Source organism: Podarcis muralis, chromosome 4 (genome assembly GCF_964188315.1).
Source record: "Podarcis muralis chromosome 4, rPodMur119.hap1.1, whole genome shotgun sequence".
Lineage (NCBI taxonomy): Eukaryota > Metazoa > Chordata > Lepidosauria > Squamata > Lacertidae > Podarcis > Podarcis muralis.
This window is the reverse complement of record NC_135658.1, coordinates 48,208,781-48,232,950: the sequence shown is the minus strand read 5'-3', so window position 1 is coordinate 48,232,950 and position 24,170 is coordinate 48,208,781. Positions and strand designations below refer to the sequence as shown.

Here is a 24,170-nt window from a genome sequence, read left to right as displayed (position 1 = left end):
TTTGAGAGAAAGAAAGTGCTTCAAATGTGCTTTAAAGGCATAGTGTGTACACAGCCTAAGACAGCCCAGCACTTCTGAGCTGCAGTTTTTTGTAATATGAACATTCCTAACAACCTTGTATGCAACTTGTCATCGCTGAATTGAGGCTATGAAAGAGAATGTGTGAACAATTGTATTTTTAGCCAGATGCTGTGATAAAAGTTAGATTGTTTTATTTAAATCAAGACAGGAAAAAGGAGTATTATCATCTACCATAAGTGACAATTATCATATAAAAGAAATTAAGAAAAGACTATTGGCAAAGACATTACGACTGAACAACATCTGGTGCCTCTATCTAATGTTCTGTTTCTTGTTACTCCAGCCGCTTTTATGCCTTTCACTTTATGCTTTTTATTTGTGTTAGAGGCAGTCCCTCTCTTCAGAAGGTTTTGCTCCCCTTGTTTAACTTCTGCTGCTATCTGAGAATCAGGAATACTGTCCTCCTGAATGCTAAGTGCCACTCTCATATCTGAATGATTCTGTGGCTCATACCTAAAGTCTTTGCTCATTTGTCACATATATTAGCCAAAACAATGTGACTATCAAAGGGGATACAACTAAGTACCAGCTTGGTGAACAAAGGAACAGTGTAGAGAGTCTTGCTTGGTCAAATTTGTCTTTGCGAGTCCAAGGGATTTTCATATCCATTTACAAGCCAGCTGAAGTCAGAAGTCACCAACACCCAGTCAAAGTTTGAGGAAAATTTAATGCTGCAAGCTAATGACTGGGACCAAGGAACCCACATTAATCAAGAGCCTGAAATAACTTGGTAACCACCAACTAACAAAGTAAATCTTGACAGGCTGAGCTCCTGCCTGCATTGGATTATGCTCTCTACTCCTCGTTGTCCTGACCTTTTGCTTGCTGTTTTTGGAACTTCAAGTTCCTTGCCTAACACATCATTAGTCCCGTGAGATGGAGGTGACTCTCCTACTCTTGGAAGTGTAAACATTTAGGGCCTGAGCCTGGCAACTGAAGGATGGCCTGAGTTCCTCAACAAACAAGTAATGTGCTACAGTGGTACCTCGAGTTAAGTACTTAATTCGTTCTGGAGGTCCGTACTTAACCTGAAACTGTTCTTAACCTGAAGCACCACTTTAGCTAATGGGGCCTCCTGCTGCCACATGATTTCTGTTCTCATCCTGAAGCAAAGTTCTTAACCAGAGGTACTATTTCTGGGTTATCGGAGTCTGTAATATGAAGCGTATGTAACCTGAAGCATATGTAACCCAAGGTACCACGGTATTGTTGTTAAGGCCCATTCCAGTCATAGAGGTTGACTGAAAAGCCTTGGTGATAGTGAAACTTCATTTCCAGCAAAGATGTGGATATGAAAGAATTTATTTTGTGCCCTACCTGCCTTCTATCATGAGGCCCAATGTGCCTTCAGACTATACCATGAGAAACTAGATGTCTGAACAGCCAAAAAGGAGATCCAGTTGTGCTAAACAGATACTTGGAAAATAAATAGGGACACATTTCTATTTAGTGTGACATCAACTACCTTGGTGTTAAAGGAGCGACCATAGGCTTTCATAGAGTATTCTGTCCAGAACGTCTATTTCATTCTGTGATCTAAATGTGAATGTAGCTGCCTGTCTGTTCTGAAATGCAAATACAACCTTCGCTTTGAAATATTAAAAGAAGCCTGAGTTTGTCTATTCTGCCCCCTTGTGGCCATGTATTAAAACAATGTGTTTAATTGCATGGGCTCACCTTATTTCTCCATTCGCCAAGACTTCTATTTCTTAATCTAAAACTCCCTCCAACATCACTGTGCTATAAGAAAGCAAATTGTATCTGTAAAAAAATAATTCTCCAGTATCTAACAAAGTAAAATTGTTTTCTTATAGCACAGTGACATACTCCCTTACTTTACAAATAGGCAGAGAGCCCATGGGTTTCTGGAAGTCTGATGAATATAGCTATGTCAGATTTGGGTGGCAAAGATATCTTCATGAAATCAGTCAGTATGATCAGTGATGTCATTATATTCACATGACAAATATTTAAGATATTAAAACATCCTCCCAAAGGGCTGCCTTTTTACTTACAGGATATAATTTTTCCACTAGGCAACTTCAACACATAGTGTTTGCTTCCTCGTCATGTAACAGAGGTCATGTTTCTTGTGGTCATGTTTACATATTTATTTATTTGCTGATTTAAGGCATTTTTAGCCTTTACCTGAAATAGATCCCAGAGTAGTAAGACAGTCCCTGACTTCAGGCTTTCAATCTAAAAGGCACGGCATGCAAGGTAAAATGGAGGGGGAAGGAGAAATAAAGCAATCTCAGAAAACCAAGTTACTGTTTTTATAACAATCCACTGGAATGGAAGCGGTTCAGGTAGCCTGATGGAGTAGCTGCCACTAGGTGATAGTTGAGGTAGGGCCAAAGGCAAAACTGGTCTTTCAGCAGAAGAATAGCTTCTGTTTTTCTCTGCAGACTAAGCATAAAATACAATTGAAAAGACCTATGTAAAATGTAGGAGTCATTAGTGTGCTAACGTGAACAAAGGTTTTTTTGTTTTTGTTTTTTAAAAAACCTTTTCAGACCTTCAGTCTGAAGGTGTGGCTCCAAAAGAAAGGTTAAACCTTCGTGTGTTCATTAGAAAGTCTAAAATGAGTTCTATATGCATTGTGATGTGTGCGCACTCAAGCACAACCACACATTCCAACCCTGGAGTACTTCAGACCCAGAAGCCAGTGATGATGTGATAGCTCCCATGTTGACTACAGCAATGTTGCTGTGGAGCAGGGATGTTTAACCCAGAGGTGGTAGGCATATGGCCCTCCAGATGTTGTTAGACTCCACTTTCCAGCAGCCACTTGACAAGTAATCATGGATAATAGTAGTCCAGAAACATCTTGGGGTTAGGCCACCTCTGGTTTAAACTTTCTGTTCCACATCATATTGCCACTCTAAATCACTTCCCCAACACTACATAGCCTATTGGAGAAATCAAATAGAAACAGGAATCTGAAACAAGTAACCAGATTCCTCCATTCCCCACATTAGCTTTGGAGAGAATATTTAAATAGAGAAAATGGCATAGAGAAAAGGTTTTAAAAAGTCCCCCAGTGCTGATAAAATTTAGGCACCTCTGCCATTGTTTTAAATGTTAGAAACAACAATACTAATCAGGACGTCTGATAACAGATATCCCAGGTGATATTGATTTTGCTCATTAGATAGCATGTATTCTATATGTCATATTTTCTGGAAGGCTATGACAGAACACAAATGGGTCTGTCTGGGGCAACTCCAGTGGTAAATAAATGGGATGTTCTAATGCATTCATCTGGCTGGATGCTCAGCTTTTTGTTTTCAAAACTGGATCCAAAGTTCTTAATGGTCAAGATTTGAGATGTGACCTGATAAAGAAATTTCAAAAGTTGATTAGAATGGAAATCATAATAGAAATTTGTGAGAAACCAGGGTTCATTTTTTTCTCCTACCAAGTGAAAAGAGGATTAATTTCTGAAATTACATGAAGCACTTCCATTTATCTCTGATTACGTAGAATTCTAATTCAGCAATGTTTCTGGAAGGAAAATGTCACTTTCCAATAATGCAGGTCAGGAAGCAGAGGTTCAAGCAGGAAAGTAAACGTGCGGTTCATAGGCTAGCAAGCAAGAGAGCTGGAAGTGGCAGTTACGCATTGTCTCTGTGATTTCCTGCTGATTAAAAATGTCACTGATATCTTTTGCAACACAGAGTGAGTCTCCATATTTCATTATGACAGAAATGGTTGATCACAAGTCTAATGACAAATATATTCTCTTCTCACAGCAATGCAATACTCTGGACACTCACACAATTGGAAATATTTGTAAACTTAGTGACAGCTAAGCAAAAGCGACCTCAAGATACATCTTGGCACGCAAAAATCAGTAGCTTGGGAAGATAGCGCTAAAGACTGTAATCATGTGATCATTCTATTATCAAAATATTTTGACACACCACAAGGAGTCATACTGTTTAATATGTGATACTGCTTTGAAAGGGGATGCTGTAAAAAAAAAAAAAGTATTACAAAATGCCTTCTAATGTGCTTTACAATTACAGGGGCTGCTTTTAAAAGCAATGCTATTGGCTGCAACGTATACACTGTGCTTTGTTTAATTACCTATAGGGAAACCAAGGGACTATAAAAGTTGGCTGTCCAGGAAATATTCACAATACTATTTTAACAGCATAAAGATAAGAGTATAGGTATATATTGTTTTCTTCTTGGAGGCTGGTCCCAGACTTTGGAACTCCCTCCCTAGAGCAGCTAGACTGGCTCCCTCCTTGCTGTCCTTCCTTCCATCGGCAGGTGAAGACTTTCTTGTTCCAACAGGCTTTGGGGAATTGATTAGTTTTTAGTCACAGAACTGGTGCTGTGCTGCTTTTATTGTAATTACTGGTGTGTTCACACACACACACACACACACACACACACACAGAGAGAGAGAGAGAGAGAGAGAGAGAGAGAGAGAGAGAGATTGAGAGAGCTTTAATTCAATCAGTTTAATTGTTTTTTAATGATTGAATTTTCTATGTTTTTATCAATAAAATGGGACGCGGGTGGCGCTGTGGGTTAAACCACAGAGCCTAGGACTTGCTGATCAGAAGGTTGGCAGTTTGAATCCCCACGACGGGGTGAGCTCCCATTGTTCGGTCCCAGCTTCTGCCAACCTAGCAGTTCAAAAGCACGTCAAAGTGCAAGTAGATAAATAGGTACCGCTCCGGCAGCAAGGTAAACGGCCTTTCCGTGAGCTGCTCTGGTTTGCCAGAAGCAGCTTAGTCATGCTGGCCACATGACCCGGAAGCTGTCTGCGGACAAACACCGGCTCCCTCGGCCAATAGAGCGAGATGAGCGCCGCAACCCCAGAGTCCGTCACGAATGGACCTAATGCTCAGGGGTCCCTTTACCTTTATTGATTGAATTTTCTATGTTTTTATCAATTCCTGTTTTTATCTGTAAGCTGCCTTGAATCCCTTCAAGGGAAATGGTGGGGAATAAATAAATCTATAATAATAACAATAATTTTAGCTGCTAGTATGTACATGCCAGCGGACAGACACTTTTTGTGTCACTGACCCCATGAAGATATCAGTTCCCATTTTACATGGATAGCACACTTGGTTAGAGCATGGTGCTGATAATGCCAAGGTTGCAGATTCAATCCCTGAAAAACAAACTGCATATTCCTGCATTGCAGGGGGTTGGACTAGATGATCCTCAAGATCCCTTTCCAACTCTATGATTCTGTGCTTATGTCTATACTAGAGGCAGTCTGCAAACCTGATTGACAAGAGGAGCTCAACCATTATAACAATACTTTCAGATATTTCTTCTGTTTTACAAGAACTAGCTTACTCCATTCTATTTCCTCGTGATTGCTGGGCAGTGAGCACTAAGGAAACACTGAGACTACAGGATCTGAACTAGATGAAAGGATAAATTTAGCTCATTATCAGTCATCATATTAATGATGCCTCATTCGAAATATTCACAAACATTCCCCCAGTACCCTCACAGAGGAAAATAAACAAGATGGTGTAGTACCGTAAGGTCCCTTTGACAATCTAATGCTTGGAATAAATAGAATTATTCCCAATTGGCACCAGAGGCCATAGCTATGATAGGAATATAGTTAAATAGTTTAAAAAACTGCAAAAATTTAGATATATAATGAAGTGACAACCACCCTGGACTTTATCAAATCTTCACTTTCTTACGTTTCCCCTGCCTTCCTCTCACCATCCAGCTCCTTTTTCAATGGCCCAAGAGGCTATATGAAATGAATGACACTAGTCATCATGACCTACGCTATTCACAGCAGGTAATGATGGGCATCTACGGCCCATATTCTAAAGTATTCATTGCTGTTTCACAAACCTGAGGGATAGGCTATGATTTAAATGTGAATACATTCATTAATTACCAATATCTGTAAAGTCACAATATGGAACTGCACAGATTTCTGTGAACCATTTTCCAAAGATTTCTTCTTCGAAATAAATGCTGGGAAGGTGCTGCGCAAAGGTTGCCTCAGCTAGCGTACAATTGTTTTATACACTTTCCCCTTACTTCATTCTTTTGTGAACATCTCTGGAATAAGTAATTACTGTGGGAACACTTCTTTACAGCTCTTCTCAAACAGTGAAATTGGCAGAGGTTGGTTTTATAAAGTTCACAAACTGAATAGTGCCTTATTGCCATAAACAAAGGGATTTTAACTACAAGCATTAAAATACACTAAGAATATGAGATAAGCAAATCTGTGAATAAAGATAAGTCTTTAATTGACAAGAAAATGAAGGATTAAGCTAATGCAGCATTATAAGCAATATGCCAAGGATTCAAACTCTGGCCTACATCACTGTTTCGGACTAAGTGATTATAAAAGCTTTTTAAATGATAGAAAGCAGGACTCCCGAGAGACATTCTCAGCCTAAAATTCACAAGATCGTGCACAGTTGCTCCAAAGCCTCCTGTCAGCCTTCTGCATGTGCATATATATGTATAACTACTTAAGATAATTGAAGTCTTTACACATTAATTAAAAATAACCTGAAGACCTAAGGAAGAAACACAAACACTACAATTCATAGAGCTTCTCATAAACAAGAAAGAGATAAAAATTGTTGTTTTTTAAAAAATGAATGCTGTATTAAGAAAAGTTCACTCTTTATAATCGGTCATAAAAATATGATGCAAAATAATATTCTCTCTGTCTGATCCACAACATGGATATAATAACACTATCCTACCTTATAGATCTGCTAAAAGGACCACAAGTATACTGTAACTAAAGCTCTGGAAATTTGATATATAGATGACCAGCAGCCACATACCTGGTGTTGCTTGGGAATTCTAAAAAACCAAAAAAGCCATGCAGTTTTGAAATTAGTGGATAAAATCAGTGTAGTTTTAAAAAGTTCATCTTTAAAAGGTCTGCCATCTTTACTCAAAATGGCATCTAATCCTACCCAAACATAAACAAAAACGTGTTCAGGAACCAACATGCAAAATTGGTTCAAATCAGTGGAGTTTTGAAAAGTTTAGTTTTTTTTATTTTCATCCCCAGCTGAAACCAATCAGCCTAGAGTGTCACTCCTAACTATTAAAGAAAATTTCTTTAAAGCTACAAGCACCTTTTTCTGTTTCTTTACAGAATGACTTCCTAACACCCTCTCTCATTCAAACAGAAACAATACAATGCCATAAATATATACAAAACATATTTCTACATCATGCAACACAACTCCTAATTTTGTCAACAGTTGTGCATGTTTCTCAAATGTGAGGGCTTTCGTAAATATATCTGACACATTTTGCTTGCTCTCACAGTATTTCAACATTATGAGGTGTTGTTTAATATTTTCTCTTGCATTTTGATATTTAATCTCTATATGTTTTGATTTACCTTTAAACTGCTCAGAATCTACCAAAGAGATTATTGCTTGATTATCCTCCCATATTTGTACTGGATAATCACATTCCTAACAGAAAACCTGCTCCTTGAGATCAGGAACTATCATGCAAAATTTGGTTACAGTATCTCAGAAGATGTCCTAATGCATAACAAACAAGTAAACAACTTTCCCAAAATATACGATGATGAGTCTAATTAGAATTATAATGATGCTTAGGCCCACAACATGCTTGTATTAGCTAAATAAAATGTTTGACTCTTCTCTTTGAACAGCTGTTTCATTCCATATCACAAACTTTTAAAAACAATGTTCACTACTTGGACTCATGGAGGGCTGGCATGTCCCATTTTACTGCCTGAAATGGAAAGTGCTGCCCCATTCTGCTCACCCCTGGTGCCTCCACTGCCACTGCAGAACCCACCTCTTTAGTGCCACTATTGCGTCCACTTTTCTGGCAGAGAAGTGGCACTGCTGTTGTCACCAATTTCTGGCAAAATCTCTTTTGATCCATGAAACCTTTTGAGATTCAGCAAGATCTTGCAGAAAATGAGCACCAACGACAATGATGCTTCTCAACCAGAAGGTTGCTGCCTTGGGGCTTCCACCGCCTGAGGTAACTGCTTCACCCAGCTTAATGGATGGGCTGGCTCTGGGCTCCTGAAACTTGTTTCAAACAGTCAGTTGATCTAAGCTTAATGGGTGAGTTCAGAAATGTTCATTTTGCCTGAGCGCACTGCACACCTATAAATGTTAGACTCCATCAGCTATCTGTAATTATAAGACATCAGCCCAGTATCAAATCCCATGTAAGATACTAAGGCAATCATCAATATAACTAATTTGTTTAGTGTCAGTTCCAGCCCTCACCCCCCAGACAATTTTTTGCTTTGCAAATTTCAGAGTTCTCAAAAATCCTATCTTTAAAAGCTCATAGCAAAAAACAGAAACCTTGTGCTAAATCCTGTCAAAAAAAATTAGTACAGTGGTACCTCAGGTTACATATGCTTCAGGTAACATACGCTTCAGGTTACAGACTCCGTTAACCCAGAAATAGTACCTCGGGTTAAGAACTTTGCTTCAGGATGAGAACAGAAATCGTGCTCCGGCGGCATGGCAGCAGCGGGAGGCCCCATTAGCTAAAGTGGTGCTTCAGGTTAAGAACAGTTTCAGGTTAAGAACTGACCTCCAGAACGAATTAAGTACTTAACCCGAGGTACCACTGTACTGTATTCTCAACCGACACTCAGTTACAATTTAACTATTTACTTTCTATCTTTAGCATATATTTTGCTAAACAAAGTTGCCAATTTGTTTGTCTTGCAAACAGAGTAAAGAACATGCTTATGCTTGTACTGTCAACAATGCCCTTCAATTCTAATTATAGATATTGTGGCATATTTCAAATGCCTGAATTGCTATATAAATACCAACACTTTCTATGAAAATAATATTCATGCAAAAAAAAAAAACCCTGAAAATTATAGAGTTGGCATTTCTTTAGGTTTTGAATATGGACATGGGTATGATAAAAATGCTTCATATACTTTTTGGTCACTTTGTATATAAGTTTAAATATTGCCCTGCCCCACCCATCACTTTTTTGTTTCATTTCTTAAGACAGAAAAAATAGTCTTGCTGCATTAAGACCATTCTTTCTAGTTCAGGTAATAATATCTTAGACAGGACCAGATGCTGCAAAAGATGAGTTAATTAAAGCAGGGTTGGAAAAGTCTATCAAAGCCACTATGTGCTTCATTACCCAAACTCAAATAGAAGTTGTTTACATCACCCTCAAATCTGAACAACAAGCTCTTTCAATATTCTTTCCACTACAGTCGCAATTCATAATGGCACTGCAGTGAGAATGGCAGCATTGCCTGTTCCAAATATTTAAATCTATAATAAGTAAGAAAAAAGAAAAAAAGGTACTAAGGAGAACTAAGCCAACTATGAAAAAGGGGATTCAATTAAAGTGTCTTTTAAAAGAAACTAAAGAGCACTGAAAAGAACTGGCAGAATTTGAAAAAAGCTAAGCTGCATACTGAAACACAAGGAAGCACCAGAGAATCTCAACTTGCCTTGAGTGCAAGTGGAAGTGTACCTGTCCAGCTCTGATTACCAGTCCATCAAGTTTCTAAATAGCCACTGTTAGCAATAAAAGCTTTCAGGCACTCAGTTACGGTCTAAATGGATTCCACAGGCATGAGGCTCTTCTACTAAATGAAAAGACATGTCTGCCTTCAGGCATGAAAAAAAAATCTGGACAAAGAAATTTGTAGAAAGTAACCAATGAATACAGTGTGTGTGAGTGCGCCTGGTGGAAGACGTTTCTCCATAATAAATTCAAATGCATTTCCAAACTTTCCACCCCACCTCTTTCCAAACTCAACTTCACATCTAACATGCCAAAAATATCAAGATTCACTTTTCTCTTTAGAAAAATACAGTCTAAGTTGCTTAAAAATCAACCTTAGAATCAGCAGGAAAGCCTGCTTAAATAAGCAAGCAAGCACTAACTCTTAAAACTGATAAGGGAGAGCCTCTCTGAGGGAAGGGGCCCTGTTCTAGAGGGCCCCATGCTTTAACTTGATTTTATTTCATGACATCAAAATCAGAATTTCACTACATTATTTCACAACAAGTTAGTTGGTTTGGGAGCAATGGCTCCTCTCACTACACTAGCCCAAGGTCATACAGGTCATACAGGTAATAGTGACCAGCATCTGAAATTGTGTTCAGAAGCAAGGAGGGAGGCAATGTCGTGGATACAAAACAGGACGACTTATCAACTAATAAAAGATAGGCTGCTCTTCAATGGCAACAGTGTATAAGATGTATTATGGAAGCCCATCAATGATCATACAAAAACATATGCAATTATCCTTTCCTAGCAGCTTCCAATAAATAAGGGCTCCATTACTTTGGTACAGCATGACGATAAGCCACATAACAGTGGTCCAGTAGCCAGGCCACAACACCTGGCTATTTTACTTACTCACTGCCTTACACCAGTTCTCTCAAGGAAACCTACACAATAAAACTTACACAATACACTCCAATTACAGTGGGTTACATATAAAAATTATAAAATATTAGATAGTCAACTGGATCACTACAAGCAATCGCACAGTTATTAAATCCTTCTCCAACAACCTAAGCATGATAAGGAACCAGATTTTAATAGTAGTAGGAGGAGTAGTAATTAGAACATTGGACCACATATTCATAAAATCATAGAATCGTAGAGTTGGAAGGGACCCAAGAGTCATCTAGTCCAACCTCCTGCAATGCAGGAATCTCAGCTAAGGCATCCATGACAGATGGCCATCCAGCTTCTGCTTAAAAAATCTCCAGGGAAGGAGTCCACAACCTCCCGAGGGAGATTGTTCCACTATCGAACAGCTCTTACTGTCGGAAAGTTTTTCCATTTTTGAAACATCTTCAATTTTCTCTACCTACTACAATGGCTTCTACTGTATCTGATGTTACTCTAAGAAATCTGCAGCATTCCAGCTTTTGACGCAGCAGTTCTGAGGCTATAGAAGTCCTAGCATGTGGGAATGAAGGAGGCTCATATGGTCATTTGTTGGCTGGCCCATGAAACAAAACTTTGCTGGCACTGATTTATGGTTCAGTTCAGGATCCATGCGGGCACTGATAGTGTTAACGGGATTTTTATGATGCTCATATGTTGCTCCATGGCAGGGCTCAAAAGAACAGAAGCCTGCAGCAGTTTCTCCTAATCCAAGCAGAGGGGCTAACCTGAAGGGTTTGTGACTAATAAAATAGGTTGTGGTGTGTGCTTGCTTGCAAGGCTGTTTGTGTGTGGTGCCCACAACATTTTGTCTGGTTTACAAATCTGCCCACAGGCCCCCAAAGATTGGTGACCTCTGTTATGTATATTATAATCTCTCTCTAGAAGGAGCCCATTAATGATACATATTAATAAATGCTGCATTGTGTGTACATGCTTCCCAGATCCTGATGATTGATCTGTTCATTAAAGTACAGAAGACAATAGCATTAGATGAAATTAGGAGTATACACAAAGCAGAAGCAGCTTTGACTGCAATGCTTTCAAATCCAACTGCAACTTTTTCATGATGTTTTAATATTTTCCATTTCCAGCTGGAGAAAATCCTAGAGAATTTCAGGAAGCGAAATTCTGACTATACCCCTTTACAATTTGCTGTTCATTGTCAAGTTCATGAAAGTCACTCCACCTCAATTGTTTTTCTGTGTTTTTATCCTTCAATAAGTAACATTTTGTGATTTCAAAAGGCACAGGCATAAATGTCATGTGAAGTAAAAGACTTGGCACAATATTTCATGAATGCATTTCTGCTGGCAATCACCTCCTTTTGCTTCAGCACCCATCCAACGTGAAAAGCACTTGCTTGCATCTTGAGCAACGAGCATATCAACAACACTTGTCACATGAAGCTGAATTTGCCTTCTGACCTTCAGTTGTTCTCTTCACTGCACAGAACACAATTTGTTTTCACTACCCAGAAAGCTGCTTTTGTGGTTATGGCAAGTTCTGTGAAGGGTCGTCAATGCAAGATGACAATGCTTGCTTTTTTCAGACCATTCCAGCAGAAAGCCTGTCTTGTTCCTTATGAGTGAAAGTTATTCTGAAACTACAAGACAAGCCCCTTTGCTACACACAACAATGGCATTGCTTGCTTGTATAGCAAATGCTTATGTCAACCTGTAGGCGCCCTACTTCCCAGAAAGTAAGTTAGTATTTAAATATAGACACATGCTATTAAAGTTTCAGGGATATGAGTTCTTAAAGGGGTGGGGAAATTAAATGGAAGTATTTCATCTTCCTTGAAATTCTGTATTTAGAATTCTGTGTATTTCTACCGTTTAGACGTCTATGACTACTTCAGGTTCCAACAATGGTTACCAAAAATCTAGAGTTGTATCCAATCCTGTGCAAGAGCAAGACTGCTTACTGAAGGGCAATTCCCTATCCTGCCACACACCACTTGGTGCCCTCGCCCGCATCCCAGGCCTTTCCTGAAGGCCTTGAAGAGAGGCCTATTGGGGGAAAGGGGCACGGGGGACTGCAGGGATGAGGATTCTGTAATGCTCCTTCTGCAAGCTACCTTGTCATCATGGAGAATTGAATACCACCCATAATGTCTCTAAAATGCTTCCGCCCCATACGAAAATGGTCATTTCCCCACAACAGGTGATATGTAGCCTGGTTAGAAACCAGATTGGTCTAGTGCGTAAGAGTCTGAAGCTGACTATCTCATCATGCCTAATACTATACAGTAGAACCTCAGTTGTTGAATGCTTTGGAAGCCAAACAATTCGGAACCTGAACACCGAATACCCAGAAGTGAATGCTTCCATTTTTGAACGCACCTCAGAAGTTGAATGGCTTCCAAGGCGCATTTCTCCATTTTTAAAAAGGAATTTGCCGACCGGCAATTGCGCCTCGGTTGTCAAACATTTCAGAAGTCAAACGGTCTTCTGGAACGGATTACGCTCAACAACTGAGGTTCCACTATATAAGCTTCAGGCCAAGACTTTGAGAAGAGACTCAGAAAGATCCCAGTCCTTTATCTAATATGGGGCCAAGTTCAAGGGGTTACTATAAGTATATAAAGTTTAAACAGCTTAGAGCTCTTCTTATAATCAAGCAGTATATAAATGTTGTTAAATATATAAAAAACAAATTTGCCCTGACAAAATTGTTATAGCAACCATACACTGAATGGTATTGCACCATACATACTTCCTTCTCCCAATAATATGGAATGATGGTGGAGGAAGGAGAAAAAGGTGCAGTGACGCTACTCAGCTCCTGGATGAAGGCTTAGGGTGTTGTCATTTGAAAAACAAGAAGCACTGCACAATTTCCACTCACCCTCTTTTCCAGTGCTGTAGAACAAAGAGAGGAAACTAGCACAGGGAAATTCAACAAGCACAGGGAAAGATTTGGAGATTCATGAATCTACATCTTCTTTTAGGCCCCAAACCTTCCATATCCACCGCATTTCTCATGTCTCTCATTCTCTTGATTAAACTGATGACAACAGGGGTTTTTTTTTGGGGGGGGGGACTTGAAGTAATGGCATCTTTACTCTTATACACCACCACCCATATTCCAACAATGGTATGGCTGTTCAATATTAAGGTGAATATACAAGACCCAGGCCCACTAATTATAATACTATTAAAAAGCCCATATTCCCTAAGGCTTCCAACATTTTTTTAAAAATGATGACTGTTGTTATCATGAGTAAGTAAGAATAAATTATTAACTTGTTCTATGAAAATGAACTCATTATATAATAGTCTATTTTGCCAAGGTTCAGGCAACATTTAATTGCAAAAGTAGCCATTTTGGCTCCCTCTCCTCCTTCTGTAGCTCCTCAACACAATTCAGCTCCAAAGGTCTCCCACCCTCCAGCATAGATTGAGGGGCATGTGGAGAGGGGTGTTTCACAAGCAAAGGCCTATCACGCAAGTGGAACACCACAACTGGACATCATCTTAAATGTTTTCATTCCCATTTACTTTGTAACTCTCATATATACTGTATATATATGGAGTCATATTATGAACTGTTATGTAGTCAAACAACTAAATGATTTACATGGGTGATTTAACATATAACCTATAAACAAATTGGATTTTTATGTTTTTTTAAAACCATTCCTCATGGCTGTGACCTCCAGCAATAATTCATTAATATGGCATAAGCCACTTTAAAATAGAAAGTTAATATAATGCATGACCTGGGACTTTATTCCTTTCACCAGGCTTAGCCCTTTAAGAGGGAGACTGCAAAATAATCGACATACTATTCCAGAGTGCCAGGAAGTGTTGCCTCCACTTGCCCTTTGATTAGGAAAGAGACAGCAGTACGCTTGACCAGCACGAAGGATATAAAACCACACTCAGCGTGTGTGTGTGTGTGTGTGTGTGTGTGCGCGCGCGCATGCGTGTGTGTGTGTGCTTATTTGCATGCCCACAGGTAAGTGGCAGGTCAGAATGCTTCCACAGGCATAAAAGAAAATCACATATAATTTAAGAAACCCACTTTGTGACAGATAAAAGGAGAGGATTGCTTTGCCAGCTCAACTATAATGAACGCCAGCATGGCTGCCACACTTATAATTATTAATTTATTGGAAGCTGTCAGCTACGCCTTTGCAAAACATCTCAGAAATAAAACTAGTGCACCTTCAGCATTCTAGCTGTTCACAGCAGAAAAGATATTAGCTTCCTCACAATGATATATGCAAAGAGAGAAAACTAGCAAAATGAAGAAACAGGATTGCAACTGGTCATTGTTATGCCTTGGGCTTGCTTAACTACCTTTGACGTCTCCACAGCCCCACCCTTCATTTTTTTGAGAAAAATTAAAAATGTCAATTGCAATTCTACAATTCTAGCACACTGCATTTTTGTTCTGACCTTCGTATGAACTTTTAAGACAGAAAGCAGGCAGTGTCTAATCCCTGCCAAGCAGTAAATAGCATGACCATTTTGCCTCACACTCAGTCAAAAGCACAAACAACTTTTCTTCCTCAGCCTCTACAGTGCCAACCATTCCCACCAAGAATTACGCCCTGGATGGCTGCACCTGTCACCTTGCCCTACAGAAAAAGCTACAGAATTATTTCTGAGGGGATACCATCTTTTCGTCACAAGGCAACATGATGTTATCATGAAAGTATTTCAGAATAACAGCTCTTTGCCAGGCTATATATACATGCTGGAATTTAAGCAAGTTAATAGGGATATTTAAGAAATAATAATTAAAACTCATAAAATGTTTACTAGTTTTATAACTGTTTTATAATTTTAGTTGTATTTTATGGTTGTGTTTTTGTATATTGTTTGGTATATTGATTAATTTTATAAGATTTGGAAACTGCTCCGTAATTCTTCTGAGATGAAGGGTGGCCTTAAAAAATTGTTAAGTAGCAATGGATAGCTCAGTCAGTAGAGCATGAGACTCTTAATCTCATGGTTGTGGGTTCGAGCCCCACTCTGGGCACAAAGGTTTCTGCGTTGCAGGGGTTGGACTAGATGATCCTCATGGTCCCGTCCAGCTCTACAATTCTATAGTAGTAGTGGTAGTAGTAATAACAACAACAGTGTGATATTTCACAGAACAAGATGTACAGAGTGAGGAAAACTAACCAGATTCAGGCCTAAAATATTGTGTAAATTATGTTCATGCAAAAGCTGTTTGTTTATTTAAACTTTTCTATATCCCCTTTCATTTTAATCACAAAATAAATGTAATAACAAAGCAAGTAAACCCTGTAATAATTAAGACAGGGACTCAAATTAAAACTCAAAGCCAAATCTCTGTGAAACTCCTAGCAAAGATACAGACTGTGGAAGATTCAAAAGTCCAATGTGTTTAGTATGCAGTATTTCCTATCCTGAAGTAGGGTTGCTGCTGCTAGGCCATAAGCTAGCTGTATCTTTAACTCATGTGATGTACCAGCAAGACTACGCTTCTCCCACCTGCTCCCCCTATGGTCATCATTATTCACCTCTTTTGTGCCTGCTATAACAAGGAGAACTCCAGCTTACAGAGCAAATGTAGGGGTGTGCATGGGTCCCAAGATTCATTTTATATCTGTTCTCTGTGCATTAAAAAATAAATCTGTGCTGCTCTGTGGTCTCTGTTTTTATCTGTGTTTTGGGTTACAAGTAACTCTATAAAACAAAGGTCTGTGGTCTCCCAGTTACTGTAATGGGAAATCTAAAAACAGCTGTAATATCTTCCCCCTTTTGGCCAAAATGGGTGACATTTACAGGCATAGGAGCCTCTCCAGAGTGGATTAAGCCTGCAAAATTTGAGACAAATAGTTCCAGGAATTATTTGCAGGGGAAGTAAAAGGGATTCATTTTCCTTTCATGTTGGATGTATGTGCGTGTCTTCCTTACTTTCAAATAATTAAGAAGTTGCGTTTAATTTTAAAACTTTGCAGCTTCGCACCAGCCTTTCTTTCTGACGGTTGTCTATGTCCTCCCATAAGCCTTTACAGGTCTCTCAATAGGTCTTAGAACAGGAGGCTATCTAGAATGCTGCCTGAGAAGTTCTGGTTTTAGTTTGTTGGGGTTTTTAAAAGCACAGCAATGCAGGATTTTTAAGAAACTTAATTCCTTTTTTTTAATCCTCTGCTATCTGCTATTGTGCTTAAAATAAATAAATTCAGAACTCTGCAGACAACATTTTGAACAGTCTCACTTGTTGCACATTTCACAGACCTAGAGAAACAGAGATATCTAGGCACAGAGCTGAGCTATATGACACAGAAAAGCACAGAAATAGAGCAACAGGGTGACATGAGGATTTGTGTGGGACCTGGTCTGACTTGGACGGTCTTCCGTGCTCCAGTAGTGGTTTGGTCATGCTGGCCACATGCCCCAGAAAGCTGTCTATGGACAAACTCCGGCTCCCTGGCCTGAAAAGTGAGATGAGCGCTGCACCCCATAGTTGCCTTTGATTGGACTTAACCGTCCAGGGGTCCTTTACCTTTACCTTACATATTATTATACTACCTTTATCTTCCAAGGATATCCAGGTGGTGTACATGGTTCTTCTCCCTATTTCATTCTCACAACAACCCTGTGAAGTAGGCTAAGTGATGGTGACTGGCCCAAGGTCACCCAGTGAGCTTCATGGCTGAAGTGAGCTTCATGTGGGTACTGGAACCCTGCACTCCCAGGTCCTAGTCTAACACTCTAATTATTACGCCACACTGCCTGGTTTTTGTTTTTTACACAGAATCCCATCAACTGCACCCTACTCCTTCTGTCACTATGCTTTTGTGGTGAAAAGTTAACTCCTTCGCAGTTCTAGCTCTTGATGGCCCAGTGCCCTCACTGGATCCATAACCACCAAGGGGACATCTGGCAAGCTCAACTTACATCCACTCTTGTAGCTTTGGGGGAGATGTAAAGAAAAATGGCAGTGGCGGGCAGCACGAACAGGTGTTGCCACCACACCATGGCTTTCTATGCTGTTGCTGCAGCAGCCTCTCTGGAGTTGTGTGGGAGCCTCCCAGACTGAATACTTAGGTACCATAATCCAGCCCTAATGGTACCAATGTATATAAATGATGTTCATTTATAAATGTTATCACTCCAACTCTATTCATTATTTTCATTGCCATGATCTTACACTTTGTTGAAGGGAAACTCCCCACCGAAGTAGAAATCACATACCAAACAGATGGAAAGCTCTTTAATCTGAGTAGGCTGAAAGCAAAGAGTAAGGCTACCATAACTTTCATCATAGAGCTTCAGTATTCTGATGACAACATAGTATGTGCATGCTCAGATGACGACCTCCAAACCATCCTAAATATCTTCGCAGAAGCTTACGAAAAGCTTGGCCTATTGCTCAACATCCCAAAAACCAAAGTGCTGCACCAACAAGCACAAAACAACCCCTATTCAGCACCACAAATCCAATTCCATTGTGTAACATTGGAAGGTGTTGTTCATTTCTCCTACCTGGGCAGTTATCTTTCCACAAGGGCCAACATTGATGTTGAAATTCAGCATCGCCTGAGCTTTGTGAGTGCAGCTTTCTCCTGATTGAAGTGCAGAGTGTTTGAGGACTGGGACATTTGCAAGGAAACCAAAATGCTTGTTTACAAAGCTATTGTACTACCAACCTTACTGTATGCTTGTGAAGCATGGACCACTTATAAACACCATCTCCAACTTCTCGAAAGATTCCATCAACGGTGTCTCTGAAAAATTTTACAAATCAGTTGGGAAGACAAGCAAACTAATGCCAGTGTACTGGAAGAAGCAAAGATCACCAGTGTTAAAGCAATGATTCTTCAACATCAACTTTGTTGGACTGGTCATGTTGTTTGGATGCCTGATTATCATCTTCCAAAGCAACTATTCCAAACTTAAAAATGGAAAGTGTGATGCTGGTGGACAACAAAAGAGGTTTAAAGACTCTCTCAAATCAAATCTTTAAAAATGTAGTATAAACACTGACAATTGGGAAACACTGGCCTGAAAGTGCTCCAGTTGGATAACAGCTTTTACCAAAGGTGTCATAGACTTTGAAGAAGCTCAAACTCAGGAAGAAAGGGAGAAATATGCTAAGAAGAAGGCACGCTTGGCAAACCCTCACCAGGATCAACTCTCACCTGGAAACCTATGTCTCCAATGTGGAAGGATGTGTGGATCCAGAATTGGCCTCCACAGTCACTTACAGACTCACTGTTAAAACCATGTTCATGAAAGACAATCTTACCCAGCTACAAACAGTCACCAAAGAAGAAGAAGAAGAATATCTAGGTCCTATAATCCAACCCTAATGGTACCAATGTATATAAATGATATTTGGCTATCAAATTTCATTTTGCACATCAGACTAGGCAAACTGGATGTAGATTGGGTTACTAATCTGTTCACAACAGATTGTCCTGATTTTAAAATGAGATCCACTTTTAATATTACTCATAAATAAGATTTTTTTTTTCAGAACAACAGTCTGATAATAACTGACAGCATCACAAATATAAAGAGAGTGTTTTATGGGGAAGCATAGAACTGATTGATAGGCCATGTGACTCTACATATGGAAATAAATTCTATTGCTAAACAGCAACAGATTGCCAAAGTCATTAAATTTTATTTCTAACATTAACACGGACTTAGATGCCATTGTCAATATAAATGTTAAATGTACAGTTTAACTCACTGTCATTAGGATATTTATCAGTTAAACAGAACATTCCAAACTAGTCAAAATAATGTTCAGTAGTGTACAAATTGTTATGAAAGTGCTTTAAATTATTTTAAAATTGACTTGCATAAAATTACTTTACTGTAATTACTTTAAAGTAATAAAATTACTTTACTTTACTTTACTGTATGGAAGTGAGAGCTGGACCATAAAGAAGGCTGATCGCCAAAGAATTGATGCTTTTGAATTATGATGCTGGAAGAGAATCTTGAGAGTCCCATGGACTGCAAGAAGATCAAACGCATCCATTCTTAAGGAAATTAGCCCTGAGTGCTCACTGGAAGGACAGGTCGTGAAGCTGAGGCTCCAATACTTTGGCCACCTCATGAGAAGAGAAGACTCCCTGGAAAAGACCCTGATGTTGGGAAAGATTGAGGGCACAAGGAGAAGGGGACAACAGAGGACGAGATGGTTGGACAGTGTTCTCGAAGCTACAAACATGAGTCTGACCAAACTGCGGGAGACAGTGGAAGACAGAAGTGCCTGGCGTGCTCTGGTCCATGGGGTCACGAAGAGTCGGACACGACTAAACGACTAAACAACAACAACAACTTTACTGTATAAGACAGAAACTGCAATATATTGTACACTTACAGGGAGTGTCGGACACGGGTGGCGCTGTGGTCTAAACCACAGAGCCTAGGGCTTGCCGATCAGAAGGTCGGCAGTTCGAATCCCCATGACGGGGTGAGCTCCTGTTGTTCGGCCCCAGCTCCTGCCCACCTAGCAGTTCAAAAGCACGTCAAATGCAAGTAGATAAATAGGTACCGCTCCAGTGAGAAGGTAAACGGCATTTCCGTGCGCTGCTCTGGTTCGCCAGAAGCGGCTTAGTCATGCTGCCCGCATGACCCGGAAGCTGTCTGCGGACAAACACCTGCTCCCTCAGCCTATAAAGCGAGATGAGCACGCAACTCCAGAGTCATCCACGACTGGACCTAACAATCAGGGGTACCTTTACCTTTTTACAGGGAGTGTCACTAAACACTGCAAAACTCTTTTAAGTATATATTAATAATATAGTGTTAAAAGGATACAATTTTAAACATGTTTTCAAGTTCTAATGAAGTCAATGGGATTTGCAAGCCTGAAAAGAAAATGATTTCATTGCCTGCCCTGCCCCTAAGCCTGTGGGCTTTTGCATGTAGTCACAAACCATGGTTTAGTGCTATGGTAGTGATCCTTTTGGTTGTCTGCTCCCTTCTCCTTCCTATTCCCTTTACAATTGCAACTCCAGTTAGTTACTTTCTGGTTTGATAAAACCATAGTTTGCAATCAATTGTTCACATTCTGGTGACCTCCTGCATGGACTCAGTATTGCGTTGCATGCTCGACTGCTCATGAAGACGGTCTGGAGATGTTGGTAGTGTAGAATGCAGCTGCCATGATGGTACATGGAGCAGAGCAATGGGTACCTTAAAGAGGGCCTTATCAAATTATCAATCATCTCAACCTCCAAGATTAGTGCGTGATGGCCATTCACAAGTGGCAAAATGGGGACAGCTCCATTTTTATCGTTGTGATTCTACCTCCAAAGTGGTTTCAGGATGAGGTAGAAAAGACTTAAGATTCCAGCAGAGGACAACTTCTTACCTTTTGCTTCTTTCCCTCCTGTTAGAAAAAAAACAAAACCAGCTGCCAATAGTGGCTTCAGTGGCAGAGTAACAGAGAAGCTCTGACTGCTGCTGCCACCATTCCTCCTTCTCAGAGGCCTTTGGAAAGAGTACTGTGGCCAATGAAGAAGACGCAACATGTTTGGCAGCGCCATGCATGTTAAACTTTAGTTGTTTTATCTTATTATTAAACTGATTAGTCTTTGCAGCCTCAATACTTCAAAAAACCATTTAAACCCCACCTTTCAGTCTTCAATAGGGCTCTAAGGGAGCTGTAGCCTATAAGCTGGAGTTTGAATACCCACTAGCTGTTAGTTATACTTTCAAAAACAAAACACTCCCCTCCAAAACTGAGCAACTTAAGCAGGACCGTCTTAAGCATATGTGGTGCCGGGGTGCAAAGATCCACCCAGCCCCCCCCCCGGTTGCCCAGAGTTGTCAACCTTTTTTTAAGGGTGGAACCCCAAAGTTGTTGTCCTTTTTTAGGACGGGCCGGCGAGGTGCGCACGGCAGAGGAGCCTGAGGCGGAGGCAGAGGCGGCAGCAGCAGAACAAGGCTGGCACCAGGTGCCGGGGGGAGGGGAAGCAGAGCCCAGCGCAACAACAGTAGAGGGGGAGGTGGCGACAACTGAGCGAAACCAGGTGCCCCGTGTGAGCAGTGTGCACTGGGCTGGCCTCTCGACGGCCCACCAATCCCAAGCGCGCAGGAGGATGGAGCCGGCCAGCTGCCTCAGTGCCTCACTTGCCCACAGCAGAAGAGCTGTGGTGCTCCAAAGGGCTCTGCTCCGCTCAGCAGCGGCTGTCAGCTCTTCCCAATCCCTGGACTCCAAATCTCGGCCCCGGACTCTCGGCCTGGCCCTGAACTTAAGATGCCTTTTGTAAACTACTGTTCTTTCTGTTTCACTTAACTTTGAAGTTCACCAACCTGAAATGCCAGCTTTTTTCTGTCTTTTTCTCAAGAGTGATTATTGACCCTAGGGTCCTTTCAATCAGTGTCCAGAATCCCACAAACAGTCCAGAAAATCAGAGATATTTAACCAAGTCTTTTGGAACCGTTTTTCTATGGAAGCTAAAAAAAAAAAAAAAAAAAAAGGCTAGCAGCTTTATAGATTTGTTTAGTACAACTGTGAAATAAAGCTAGGGTCTCAGGTTCTGATTAACAAAGGGAGCCTGACTCCACATTAATAGCAATGGGTTACACGTAATACAAAGAGCATAAAAGTATAAAAGTATAAAAGTAAAGTAGATCAAATCGTACCCAAATCGTAGATCAAATTGTAACCAAAGAGTAACAATGCAGAGCTGGAAACGGGTATTATTTTAAAAGCATCAGGACAGATCCAGGATCATGACTTCCTTGGGCAATGGAATGGAAAGTAAAAACCAAGTGGAAAGGCTCAGAGTGATGTATTCTTCATATCGGGCAGGTTGGCAAGTCAAAAGCAATAAGGAATATCATCTGAACATGAGCAACTATGGCACCATTGATGACCTCATATTGTCCTCCGCTAACAGTAACTTACCAGCAGGCAGTGTGATGAGAATATTGAGTTTATCTTCAGATGGCAACTATTGAGATTTGGGCTCTAACCACATGAGTCTCACATCAATGAGCAGAGTGGATGAAAGTTCACGACTTGTCCCAAGGGAAAATGACACACACACAATATTTTAGAGATGCCATCTCTCTTTATGCTGCCTGAATCAATAAAAATGCATATTGCCAAATGTATTGTTTGATTATTTAATATATTTCGCGCCGCTGCACAGGGCACACCTTCACAAGGCAGCTTACAAGAGAAACAAATCAAGTGACAAAATTTATAATATAATAAAATAGCCTCAGATGAAATCATATACCAGAGGCAAGCAAAAAAATGAAAAACCAGTAAAAGGCTTGGTGGAACAGAGAAGTATTTAATCTTTAGGGCTACTTAAAACCTGTGAGAGAAAGGGCCAAACAGATTTCTCAGGAGCAGAAACCTCACAAGTGTGGGCACCAATAAAAACTCCCTGTCCCTGGCAGCAGTCAACCTGATCAACTTTAGTGGGTGGCCCAAGTTCAGGATTCCTGAGGCAGAACTCAGGGACTGGACATGTTCATATGGGTATAGGTAGCCCTCCATCCAAACCATTAAGCACTTCAAAAGTTTAACAACAGCGCTTCAAATGGAGCCTGGAAACAAATGGATAACCAATGTAACTAATGGAAAAGTGTTATGTTATGATATGATCAATCCACCAAGTTCCTACAAGCCTTCTGGTAGAAGTTTGGATCAGTTGAACCTTCCACACTTTCTCTTCAAAGACAGTTCTACACAGAGAGCATTGCAGTACAGTATGGCCATGTCTTATGCACATTTAACTATATGCAGTTGAAGGTCAGCTGGTTGAAATCCTGCAGCTTAAATGAAGAGCCACTTGCACAGAGAGTGTCTTCCTGCCACGGAAAGAGTTTTGAGTTCTGTGCCTTGCTTACCAGGCTCTGGGAAGGCTTCACACCAGCTCTGGGATCTCACAGGATCCTCCCAGAGCTGGTGTGAGAGCTCCTAGAACCCAGTAAGCAAGCTGGATAGCTTAAGAGCTCTCTGCTTTGGCATTGGGAAGGGAGGCAACACCCAGTTGGCATGCTGGCTCCAGAGAGAGAGGGATAGCTGTGTCAAGCTGCAACCTGGGGTTATTCTGGCTGCATGGAATTTTAGCTTTGGGTACAATGCCCAGAACCTAACCACAGGAAAAGTCACAAGTTGACTGTACCTACTTATTTTCCCACTCCTCTGGATGAACTGGTAATCACTGAGTTTATTGCAATATTTAAATATTTTACTAGTCTTTTAGCTTTGTTGGATTTTGATGCATATCATGTATTGTGATTTTAACCGGCCTTGAAATTCTTTTTTGAATGGAAAGGAACTAGAAATATTTTAAATAAATAAATAAATGATAAACTACGCCAATCCTCATCCTCTTTTTTTTGGTGATGAAATATGCTTCCAATGGATTGTAACAGAAATCTACATTTCCTTAATAGTTAAGGATCCCAGTTAAATGCAATTTGTCTTCTTCGAGTTGAGTTTTCTAATATATTCTGTCTTTTGTTCCTTGGTTTTCCTCCTACTTCATTGTACTGGGTATCACACTGAATACCTCGAGTTAGCCATTGGCGCTTACAAACTTCTGAAATTTACCCCCAAGATCCCAACGGACAACACAGTCATATTATCTGGAAAATCTCTCTGTCAGCAGAAAACAATTTTCACTTTAAAATATATAAATATTTGGCATACGCACAGCTTAAGGATGAAATGTTAAGAGCAACCCTCAG

The 24,170-nt window shown here is 40.2% G+C and overlaps 1 protein-coding gene and 1 non-coding gene across 4 annotated transcripts in view; one reads left to right on the top strand and one right to left on the bottom strand.

Annotated features, from left to right (window-relative positions):
- The window catches only part of USP25 (ubiquitin specific peptidase 25), a 306,082-nt gene that overhangs the window by 176,662 nt on the left and 105,250 nt on the right, over positions 1-24,170 (bottom strand). The window lies entirely within an intron of this gene.
- TRNAK-CUU (transfer RNA lysine (anticodon CUU)) lies at positions 15,425-15,498 on the top strand. Its single transcript has one exon. It is a non-coding gene; the product is annotated as a tRNA-Lys (tRNA).